The 10,313-nt window shown below is 59.0% G+C and overlaps 1 long non-coding RNA gene across 3 annotated transcripts; it reads right to left on the bottom strand.

The window, feature by feature from the left end:
• Positions 1-789: 789 nt before the first annotated feature.
• Positions 790-6,833, bottom strand: LOC138919770 (uncharacterized). 3 transcript variants are annotated; one of them, XR_011430306.1, is made up of 2 exons: positions 6,535-6,833; positions 790-1,119 (listed from the first exon to the last, which is right to left on the bottom strand). It is a non-coding gene; the product is annotated as an uncharacterized lncRNA (long non-coding RNA). The 3 variants fall into 3 exon arrangements; XR_011430307.1 differs by lacking the exon at positions 6,535-6,833 and adding an exon at positions 2,086-2,336; XR_011430305.1 differs by lacking the exon at positions 6,535-6,833 and adding an exon at positions 1,971-2,325.
• Positions 6,834-10,313: the final 3,480 nt, after the last annotated feature.

Below are 10,313 nucleotides of genomic sequence, written 5' to 3' on the forward strand. Positions count from 1 at the left end.
CCACTCTGCTTGTCTGCCTGTACCTTTGGGAAGTGGAGGACGCCCCACAGAGGCCCCGAGTCCTCCAGTCACCTTCGCATCCTCGGTGACCCAAGATGCTGCTGCTCTGAGAGGAGGGATTAGAGACCAGGGTCTGAGGAGCGTGAAAGTCTTTTTCTCCCTCCCTCCTTTCCTTCCTTCCTTCCTCCCTCCGTTCCTCCCTCCTTCTTTCCTTCCTCCTTTTCTTCCTGTCTCCCTCTCTCTCTCTTCCTTCCTTCCTGCTTTCATTCCAAAACCCCGGCTGGGCACCCCCGTGTACCTGGCAGCCTGCCCCCCTCCCCAGTGCCTGCCCCTGAGGACCACTGGGGAAGTCTGCATCACGCTGACCCACGGCCCGTCCATGCTCCTCGGCTGCACCGTATCAGGGTCCCCTGGTAGGAAACACATCTGAGACGCAGACTGAGCACAACAGCATCAAAGAGCAGAGAGCGGAGAGGAGCACCCGACACCCACCACCTTCTAGATCCTTCCACCAGCCGCTTCCCGAGACGGTCAGGTGTGGGAGGCACGTGGTCTGCCTTCGACATTCTTGTGGCCCTGGCAAGTAAGGGGGCTCCCAGCTCCCCACCTGCTGTGTCTGTTTCCTCGCCAGTGTGAGCATATTTGGGAAATGTGTTTTGGCCGTGTGCTACGGAAGGTTCCAGCTTCCGTGTGTTCACATGAGTTGCACAGCAGCAGTGGCGGGCCTGGAATGCGAAAGGTTTGCATTAAAGAAACGACACAGATGAACATGGGAAGTTTATCCCTCACCCAAGGAGGAGCCCTGCTGGGCCAGGCGGCCTCCGAGACGGTGCCGATGGCCCCGGTTCCCAGCGCTCACGCCCTTGTGGTTTCTGCCACACCATCCAGGCGGGTCTGTGTGGCCAACAGCCCACCTGGTCGCAACGCCATGTCACTTCCAAGATCAGGTTGTAAGGACAGGTGGCTCACGTCTCGCTGCTCTCCGTCTCCTGGGTCACTGGCTGTGGGGGGGCAGCTGCTGTGTCACAGGACACTCAGAACCCGGGAGAGAATGAACCGTGGCCCCAGGTCTCCAGACAGCAGACAGCAGACGGCAGGGCCCGAAAGCTGCTGGCGACCCTGTGAGAAAACGGGGATGTGGATCTTGTAATCCCAGCGGGACCAGCCCACAGCTTGACTGCGACCCGTGGAAGGCCCCGAGCCTGAATCCCAGCTCAGCTGCTCCCAGCCTCCCGACCCAGGGACCTGAAACACGACAGGCTTGCTCCTTTAAGCTGTGAAGTTCGGGGCAATTGTTGTGCGGCCACAGAAACCGTTACAAGTTGTGGTGCCATTAGTGGGTGACACCACGGCCAGCTCCACAGGGTGGGGGCCTCTGGAACCGACAGTGGGCAGGAGCTGAAAAGCCTCTAAGGGTTTTGCGGAGTTAGGGAATGCTCAAACTCTTAAAGTGCCTGGAACACCTGTTTTTAGGGTTTTGGACTTTAAAGAGGCCGCCAGTGAGGCCTTAAAGGAAAGCGGAGAAAAGCTCGCGGGAAATGCATTGTAGGAAAGGGCGTCTTGCGCAGCGGCAGCAAGTCGAGCGACGCTGTTGCCTGCCGCAGCGGAAGGAAGGTAGAAACTGTGCTGCGGGAGCTGGGGGATCCGCCTCGGGAGTCCCAGCAGGTGGCTGGGGGGTGTCCTCAGTCCTCTTTGCTCTGCTGCGAGAGAGAGTGGGCCGGGACCAGCCAGACGAGGCCGGTTCAACCAGAAAGGACCAGGATTCGCCGGGTTTGAGAGGCCCAGCCTCTCCCGCAGGAGGCCCACGAGGCTGAAGTAAAGACGTGGCTTCTGAGCAAAGAGCAAACCCACGGCGCAGGCTTGTGGGAAAGCGAGGTCTGAGGAGCAGCCGCAGTGTCAGGGTTGAATCCCTTCCTGAGATTCCGAGGGATCGGAGTGGGGCCCGGAGGATGGTTGGGTCAGACAAACACCTTCCAGGGGATTGCGGGCGCGTCCGGCAGTCCTCACAGGCCAATGCTCCAGCTCCAGGAGACGCTAGGCATCACCCTCCCACCGCAGCAGACACCCAGGAGACAGAGCGATCACCTCAAAGAGACCGTGAACTTGGTGTCTGACCAATGGAATGAACTCCAAAAGGTCCACAGGAGACCCACGACGTTGTTAAGACTCGAGCTGCTGCTGTGACAGGATGAGACTCTGGGGCCTGGAGGGCGTGGGCGCGTTTGCTCATGAGAGGGAGCGGATCATGGCCAGAGGGCAGCCTGTGCCCCCGTGATGTCTGCCTCCTGGTGTTCAAACCCTCGTGCAGGCTCCCCATGTCCTTCTAGGGCTTGTCTGTGCACCCAACAGACTGTCACAGAGGTGACAGTGTGGCCCCAGGTCGAGGTCATAAAAGACACTGCAGATTCCATCTCTTGTCCTGAGGGAACCCAGCTGCCACTCCTGAGACACCACACAGAGGGGCCTCGTGGGGAGTGACCAGGTGACAATGCCTGAGATGCTGCACGGAGGGCCTCATGGCGGGTAACTGCGTGGCCCGAAGCCAGGGAGGAACCTCAAGGGGCCAGCAGTCACCAGGGAGCGTGGACATGTTCCCAGAGCCCGGGTGAACCTTCCAGGGACCACAAACTCACGGCCATGCTGTCTGCAAGTCCTCACCTCAGACGCATGGGGTGGTGAACATTCGTGGCTTGAGGCTGCTAAGTTTTGGGGTGAGTTTTGTGCTGCCACAGATAACTGACCCGTCGCCCCGCTGGCCTGAGGGGGAGACAGCACACGTGGGAGCCCAGCCCGGCTCAGCTCATGCTCCCTGTGAGGAAGCTCACCCGGGAGTCACACCTTGTGCCAAGACGCTACGAAGTGTGGTCAGCGGGGCATCCAAGGGCAGGGATGGTCTGGAGAGAGCTGGCCTCTCTGCTGGAGAACCAGACAGCTTGGCGAGTGGCTGGGGGCTGGCACTGGGGAGGTAGCTGCCCGGTGTGCAGGGAAGGCCCTGGTCCCCCCACTGGCCTCCTCGAGGCATCCCGCGAGGGCCAGGGGCTACTGAGATCTCAGGGAAGGCCAGCCCACAACAGGGCACCGCGTCGACCTCGAGGGGGTCAATGGGGGCTGTCTCCTCCAGCAGGCGGTGGCCGGAGCAGGGACTGACCTTGGGCAGCTGGGGCAGCCCTGGCAGAGAAATAAAGGTGGGGTGTGGTGCCAGGCCCAGAGGACCCACTTGGTGTCCAGTGGTGTGGCCGCATCACCTGCTCCCAGCCCAGAGAGGCCTGGAGACGGCCTTGGACACGCGGCTATACTCAACGCTTTCTGGGTTCGTCCGTTCAGATGTCTCTGGAGGAACAGCAGTGGCTCACCCCCTTGAGACTGCACTGGTGGGGCCGTGTCAGGGCCGGCACTGGACTGGCTCCACTCAGTCCTATGAGGAGCATCCTGCCGGCGTCACCAGGGAGCTTTGAAGCCATCACCCGTCAGGAGCCGGGTTCAGAGGGGAGGTCAGCCCATGGGGGACAATCCAGAGAGCACAGAATAAGGGCCAACATGGGGAGGAGAGCCTGTGGCTCCTTAGGAGCTCACAGCTCCTTTGTTCGCTGCACGTCCTCACCAGCTGAGGAGGCGTCTGGTGGGAGTAGAGGGAAGACCGTGGCCTCGTGTGTGTCCTCACCAGCTGGGGAGGCGTCTGGTGGGAGTAGAGGATGAACGTGGCCTCATGTGTGTCCTCACCAGCTGGGGAGGCGTCTGGTGGGAGTAGAGAATGAACGTGGCCTCGTGTGTGTCCTCACCAGCTGGGGAGGCGTCTGGTGGGAGTAGAGGATGAACGTGGCCTCATGTGTGTCCTCACCAGCTGGGGAGGCGTCTGGTGGGAGTAGAGGATGAACGTGGCCTCATGTGTGTCCTCACCAGCTGGGGAGGCGTCTGGTGGGAGTAGAGAATGAACGTGGCCTCGTGTGTGTCCTCACCAGCTGGGGAGGCGTCTGGTGGGAGTAGAGGGAAGACTGTGGCCTCGTGTGTGTCCTCACCAGCTGGGGAGGCGTCTGGTGGGAGTAGAGAATGAACGTGGCCTCGTGTGTGTCCTCACCAGCTGGGGAGGCGTCTGGTGGGAGTAGAGGGAAGACCGTGGCCTCTGTGCGTCCTCACCAGCTGGGGAAGCGTCTGGTGGGAGTAGAGGGAAGACCGTGGCCTCGTGTGGGTCCTCACCAGCTGGGGAAGCGTCTGGTGGGAGTAGAGGGAAGACCGTGGCCTCTGTGCGTCCTCACCAGCTGGGGAGGCGTCTGGTGGGAGTAGAGGGAAGAACGTCAGCCTCATGGGTGGCGGCCTGGCTCTGCAGTCTCCGCCGTCGCTCAGGCAGCGTTCAGTTCAGGATGGGCCAACAGTCGGGAAACCGTTTGGGGCTGTGAAGCTGAAATGAGGAGGTCACCTGGGAGGCAGCCACCAGCGACCAGGACTCCTCGGGAGCAGAGGGAGCCACGGAGTGACCTGCAGCTCCCCAAGATGACCCCGCAGAGCCCCAGACCCGTGTCCAACCTCGGCGTAGGCTCCCTCTGACTCGAAGAAGTGGGGTGGGCGTTCCTTGGACCATGTGCTCACTCGCCCATTCCCATCGGCCGCTCTGTGTCCTCGGCACAGCGATGCCATGGGGCAGGTGGCCCCAGCTGCTCATTGTGGTCCGGGTGCCATTTGCAGGATATGAGGAGCCGAGTAGGTCACACATACTTCCGCTCTGAAGCTCTGCTGGTGCAGGGCCTGGTGGGCGACCTGTGGTCCTCGGCCAGGGCCCGGCTGTGTTGCCCAGCGCCCGCACGGCCTCACTCAGAACCAGCGCTTCCTGAAGCTCGGCCGCCAGCCTGGGCGCACCTGTGTGTGCTTGTGTTATTTCCCCGAGAGCTGGCTCTCGATTAAAGGGCCATGTGAGGCCACGAGTTCTGCTTGCGGGCACACACCTGTGGAGGATGGCGTGTTTGACAGCAGGCAGGCTCCTCGTGCCCAGTGAAGCCAGCTGTCACAGAAACACCGTGGAAAATGTTTCCCTGAGAAAGCTCCTGTAAATGACAACATGGGCGTTTCTCCCAGTGTCTGAGACACTGTCCCCCCGTGGAGGGGGGTGGTGGGGCCTGCAGCTGAGCTCCATCATCCACGCGCCTGGCCAGCATGGGACGCCTCCTGGTGGTCATCACCAGATGAGGAATGGCCACTCACCCTTCATTAACAGCACTGGCTCTAGGGGACCGTGGCTTCCCCATTGTCCAAGGACCCTGGGAAGTTCCACAGTCATCAGAGCCTTTTATTTTCTTTTCAAGCATTTTGACAAAATGCCACAGAAGGAGGGGTTTCCAGCCTCCCCGGGCGGCCCCCTCCGGGTCTCAGCTTGGCTGAAGCAACTGGAAAACATTCCCGGAATCTTGGCCTCGAGGGAGGGTGAGGAATGTGCAACTACTTATGAAATGCCGATGCGCCGGCTGCCGAAGCCCTTCCGGGCTGCTGCTTCGAGCCCCTTGCTCTGGGCTGTGCGTTGGCCTCTGCCCCTGCACCGCCCTGAGCTCGAGGGAGGCCTGGCCACAGCGCCCATGGCGTGCAGGGCCAAGGCGCATCCCACATCCTCCTCAGTCCCCTGCGTCCTCCACCATCCCCTGCATCCTCCTCAGTCCGCTGCATCCTCCTCAGTCCGCTGCGTCCTCCTCAGTCCGCTGCGTCCTCCACCGTCCCCTGTGTCCTCCTCAGTCCCCTGCATCCTCCTCAGTCTGCTGCGTCCTCCACCGTCCCCTGTGTCCTCCTCAGTCCCCTGCATCCTCCACCGTCCCCTGTGTCCTCCTCAGTCCCCTGCATCCTCCACGGTCTCCTCTGTCCTCCTTGGTCCCCTCTGTCCTCCTCGGTCCCCCAGCCTCGGCCCTCAGTGAGCCAGGTCTCAGCTGCCACAGAATGGAGGGCGAAGTTGCCCCCAAAGACCCTGGGGCCTCACAGGCATCTCTGAAGACCCCGTGGATCCCCCATGGCAGAGCTGTTCTCTGAGGCTTCCTCTCAGGTTTGAGGCCTCAGTGGATCTGCAGCAACAGGCCCCCACTTCCTGGGACATCTCCTGAGCATGAGCCAGGGGAGCAGGGCCAAGACGGAAGCCAGTCCCCTCAATACCTATGGCTCCTGCTGCCCGCTGCCCGCCACCGGGAGCCCTGGCCGTCCCCTCCAGCCTGGACCCGGCAGATATTGCCTGGACTTGGCCAGACGGCTCCTAGAAGCCCAGGTTCCCAGTCCTAGAGCACCGCTGTGGACCCGTTTTCCCTGGGGAAGCAGAGGTGCTCTGTAACCGGCACAGGCTCTAGGCCATGGGCACACAGCAGTGAACAGACAGACAAAACTCCCATTTCCTGGAGTCTACACTAACAACGTAGAGAAGAAAAGTCACGTGATCGCCTCGTAGAAAAACATCTGAGAACATTCAGCGTTCATCCATGAAAAGAATTCTCAGCAGACTAAGAATAGAAAGGCATTTCCTTAACTGGATAAAGGGTCTCCTCAAAAACCTCCAACAAATATAGCGCTTACCAGTGAAACAGAGGGCGTCCCTCAAGACCAGGAAGGACAGCGTGCCTCCCAGCACCACCGTGCTTTGACATCCTAGGAGAGGTCGTGGCGGTCGTATCACTCGTGAGAGAGAGAGAGACAGAGAGAGATAAAGAGGACAGAAAGAGACAGAGAGAGACAAAGAGGGATAGACAGAGACAGAGAGATAAAGAGAGACAGAGAGAGAAGGAGAGAGAGAGAGAAACAGAGAGACAGAGAGAGAGAAAGAGAGGAAGATGAGAGGGAGGGAGACAGAGATCATGAGATGCTAGATAATGACTGGAAAGGAAACAGGGAAAATAGATCATCACAAAGGTCTAATTATAGAAATCAGGGGGAAAAGGAACAAAGTGAAAGGGAAATAATAATGATAAGAAACAGAAGATAACAAAGACAGAAAATCCAAAAGGATTTGCACAAACATTACTAGACGTAATAAGATGTAGCAAGTATGTTGGACGCAAACCCAATACACAAAATCAACTATAACTCTACATCCCAGAAAAAAAAATTAGACAATTTAGATATCTACAAAAATGAACCAGGCTATTGAGGATAACATTTTAAAGCTTTACTGAGACGTTAATAAAGACCTAAATCCAAGGAGAGATCACCATGGTGACGGAGCACAAAACTGGATCCTGTGAAGACCGCGTCCCTATGGGTCTACGAACCGGTGCGATTCCCATCAACACCCAGCAGGTTTCTCTGTGAAATGTGACGAGCTGGTTTTAAAATTCACACTGACGGGCAAAAGCACAAGAACAGCAAAAATCAACCAGAAGATGAAGAGCAGGCAGGGGACACTCCCCACCAGACAGCACGACCTCCTGTCAAGCTGGGGCCACAAGGCCACGTGGTGCCAGTGCAAGGACAGACCACAGACCAACAGGGTGAGTGGGGAGCGGGACGCTGCCCCACTTGCACACGGGTGGGTGACCTTTAACAAGGGATGCTGCAGGTGGGCTTCCCAGTGAGATCCGGGGAAATCAGTCGTCTCTCAAGAAAAAAGTGAGTTGAGCTTCTAGCTCACACCACATGTAAAGATAAACCCCAGCTCGTTAGAGCCGTAACGTTAAAACAAATTAGAAGATTGTGCAGGAGAATGTACTCAGGGCCTTAAGGTCTGGAGGAATTTGTTAAACAACTCAGAAAACACAGACCTTCAAAGAAAAGACTGACATCTTCACCTGCATTAACCCGCAGAACATCTGTTCATCATGGAGAGTCAAGGGTCAAGCCACGAGGTGGGAAAAGATGTCTGTAAGGTTTGTAACGAAGTACCAGTATTGAGAACACGTAAAGAGCCCCACCGTTCAATAAGAAAAACGGAAACGCCCCAGTCAGCACAGGATGTTCCACCTCGTTGATAATCAGCTACGTGGAAATTAAAACCATACTTGGATGTTATCACTTCACACCAACCGTTCTCGCAAAAATTAAAAAGTCAGGCAAGTGCTGTGGAGAACACAGCGCTGGGAGAGCTCTCGTCCTCAGCAGGCGAGGAGGAAACCACTCAACCGCGTCAGAAAACCGCCACAGCGTGGTGGCGTCAGACTCCCAGACGCCAGGGCCCCGCACGCCGCCGGGACGAGGGCTCCTGGGATATTTGCCTCAACAAGCGTAGAGCATCCTTGCTCCAACCGCAAGTCAGGGTGGGGGTTTCACCGGCAGGAGAAGGATGAAGACATCGCCATCCGTCACGCTCGACGAGGTGTCGGTGAAACAGAGGCAAGTACCGACCGATGCAGACGAGCCTGCTCTGCCCTATTGGGTCACATCTCCTCCAGGAGCTAGACGCCCACAGTCCCGGCGTCCACGTCCGCTGTGCCGATGCTCGTCACCAGGGCTTCTGCCGAGAGCACACGACACGTTCCCAGCCCTCTGAAGACACCAAGACCTCGCCTTGCCCTGCAGCACCCCGAGAGGGGCCGTGGAGCAGGGATTCGGAGCACGGGGTCTGGAGCCAACGCTGGGCCCGCCTCCTGCCCCTCCAGGGGGAAGGCCCACCTTGTGCAGCAAGGGTCACACCATCCAACTCGTGAAATTTGCACTCCTGCCATGGCACCACTCCAGCAGCATTGCCTGCTGTCACCCCAGGGTCCGGCCAGAGACGCTGACCAGTGTGGACCACGAGAGGTGGGGGTATCTCCTTTGTTGATCTGAGGGTCCCTTGCTCTCCAGGCTGCTCAGGGATGCATCAAGGCTCTTAAGCAGCCGAGTCACACAGCTGTCTCTTGGTGAGCTTGTGGCCCACTAACTCCATCAGATCTTTTTCACAACACTGTCAAGCTAGGCCTTCCTGCTCCTCTACTTGAGGACTGAGTGAGCCGGAATGCATGACGGCTGACTTCTCCCTGTTGGGTTCTGTCTTGTTAACTCGGGGCCTTTTCTCCTGGCGGTGAAGTCGTTTTGGATCTGGACTTCAGCACCCAGTATACTCACTCTCCTGCTTCGTGTCCTTTGCATGTTTGGTCAGCATGATTCTGGGTCTTCATCCAAGTTGTGGACGAAATGAAACGAGGAACAGGACCTTCGGTGGTGCTGACTTCCTGTCGTCCTCACGGCCTTTCCTCGTGGTGGCGTCCCCATCCTGCGTGTGCAGACCCAGAACGGGCACCTCCTCTCTCGCTCCGCCACCCTCCCCAGCTGGCGTTTCACATGTGTTAGGGGTGAGGATGGGGCTGGACGTGGGACAGGACAGGTGAGGATCAGGTCAGTGTCGGCTGCGTGGGGTGGGGGAGACGCGGGGCCAGGCCGTGGGACGAGGGTTGTACCTGGGAGCACAGCGCAGACGAAGTCTTGTGGAAGGAAGCAGGTGGGGAGGACGCTCTCCCCATGAAGGCGGTGGGGGCCACGTCCTGGGCCCTGACCACGAACGCGATTGTTGGGACCCACGCAGCGCATGTGGGATTGTCATGGGCTGTAGGAGAAAACAGGGGGAAACCGTGTCCAGAGAGGCTTCCAGGAGGATCGGAGGAGGAGGAAGGAGTCCAGGCTCCTGGCAGAAGGACAAGTCACCCGGGGCCGGGAAGAAAGCAATTCTGATGTGACTGAAGGACTCAGGGCCCCGGAGGAGAAGCGAGGAGCCCGCACACCCACGAGTTCCTCCGGCCCGCACATCCTCTGCTCGGACCTGCTGTGGGAGGGTCTGCAGGCTGGACACGGGCCAGGGGAGGCCCTGGGCAGAGACGCCGACCCGAGGGCCAGGTGGGCCGTGTGCCGGACTCAGCGCCACCCCAGGGATTCCCTCCGGCATGCGGGACCTGGGGTTTTCCTCTCGCACAGCTGAAGTTCCGGAACAAACCCTGAGGGATTCTGGGACGTGGAAGGTCCCACAGATGTGGACAAACTCTGGAAGTGACGCCGCCTCCAGGAGGCTGGTCTGGGGCCCGGAGGGTGTGTGCCAGGACGGGACTCGACTTCTCGTGAGGCGAGGGGCTGGGGGCGGAGGGCCGAGGTGGGCTGAAGGCAGCCACGAAGGGCGTGTCACTGCCTCACCTGGAAGCTGTGAATGAGAGCAGGCTGGGAAGTCTTTCAGATGTGATCCAGTTAAGGGTCTTCGGATGGGAGCTTCCTGGATTACACAGGCCGGCTGTAAATCCAGTGACAGCGTCCTTATGCGACAGGCCCACAGACACACACGGAGGGGGCAGGAGGGACCCTCCCCTGGGGGCCCCGGAGACGGCGAGGCCCTGTGACACCTTGATGTCAGACTTCTGGCCCCAGAGCTGAGAGAGGACAAATTTCTGTTGTTTTAG

This window comes from Equus caballus, chromosome 21, assembly GCF_041296265.1.
Source record: "Equus caballus isolate H_3958 breed thoroughbred chromosome 21, TB-T2T, whole genome shotgun sequence".
Taxonomy (NCBI): Eukaryota; Metazoa; Chordata; class Mammalia; order Perissodactyla; family Equidae; genus Equus; species Equus caballus.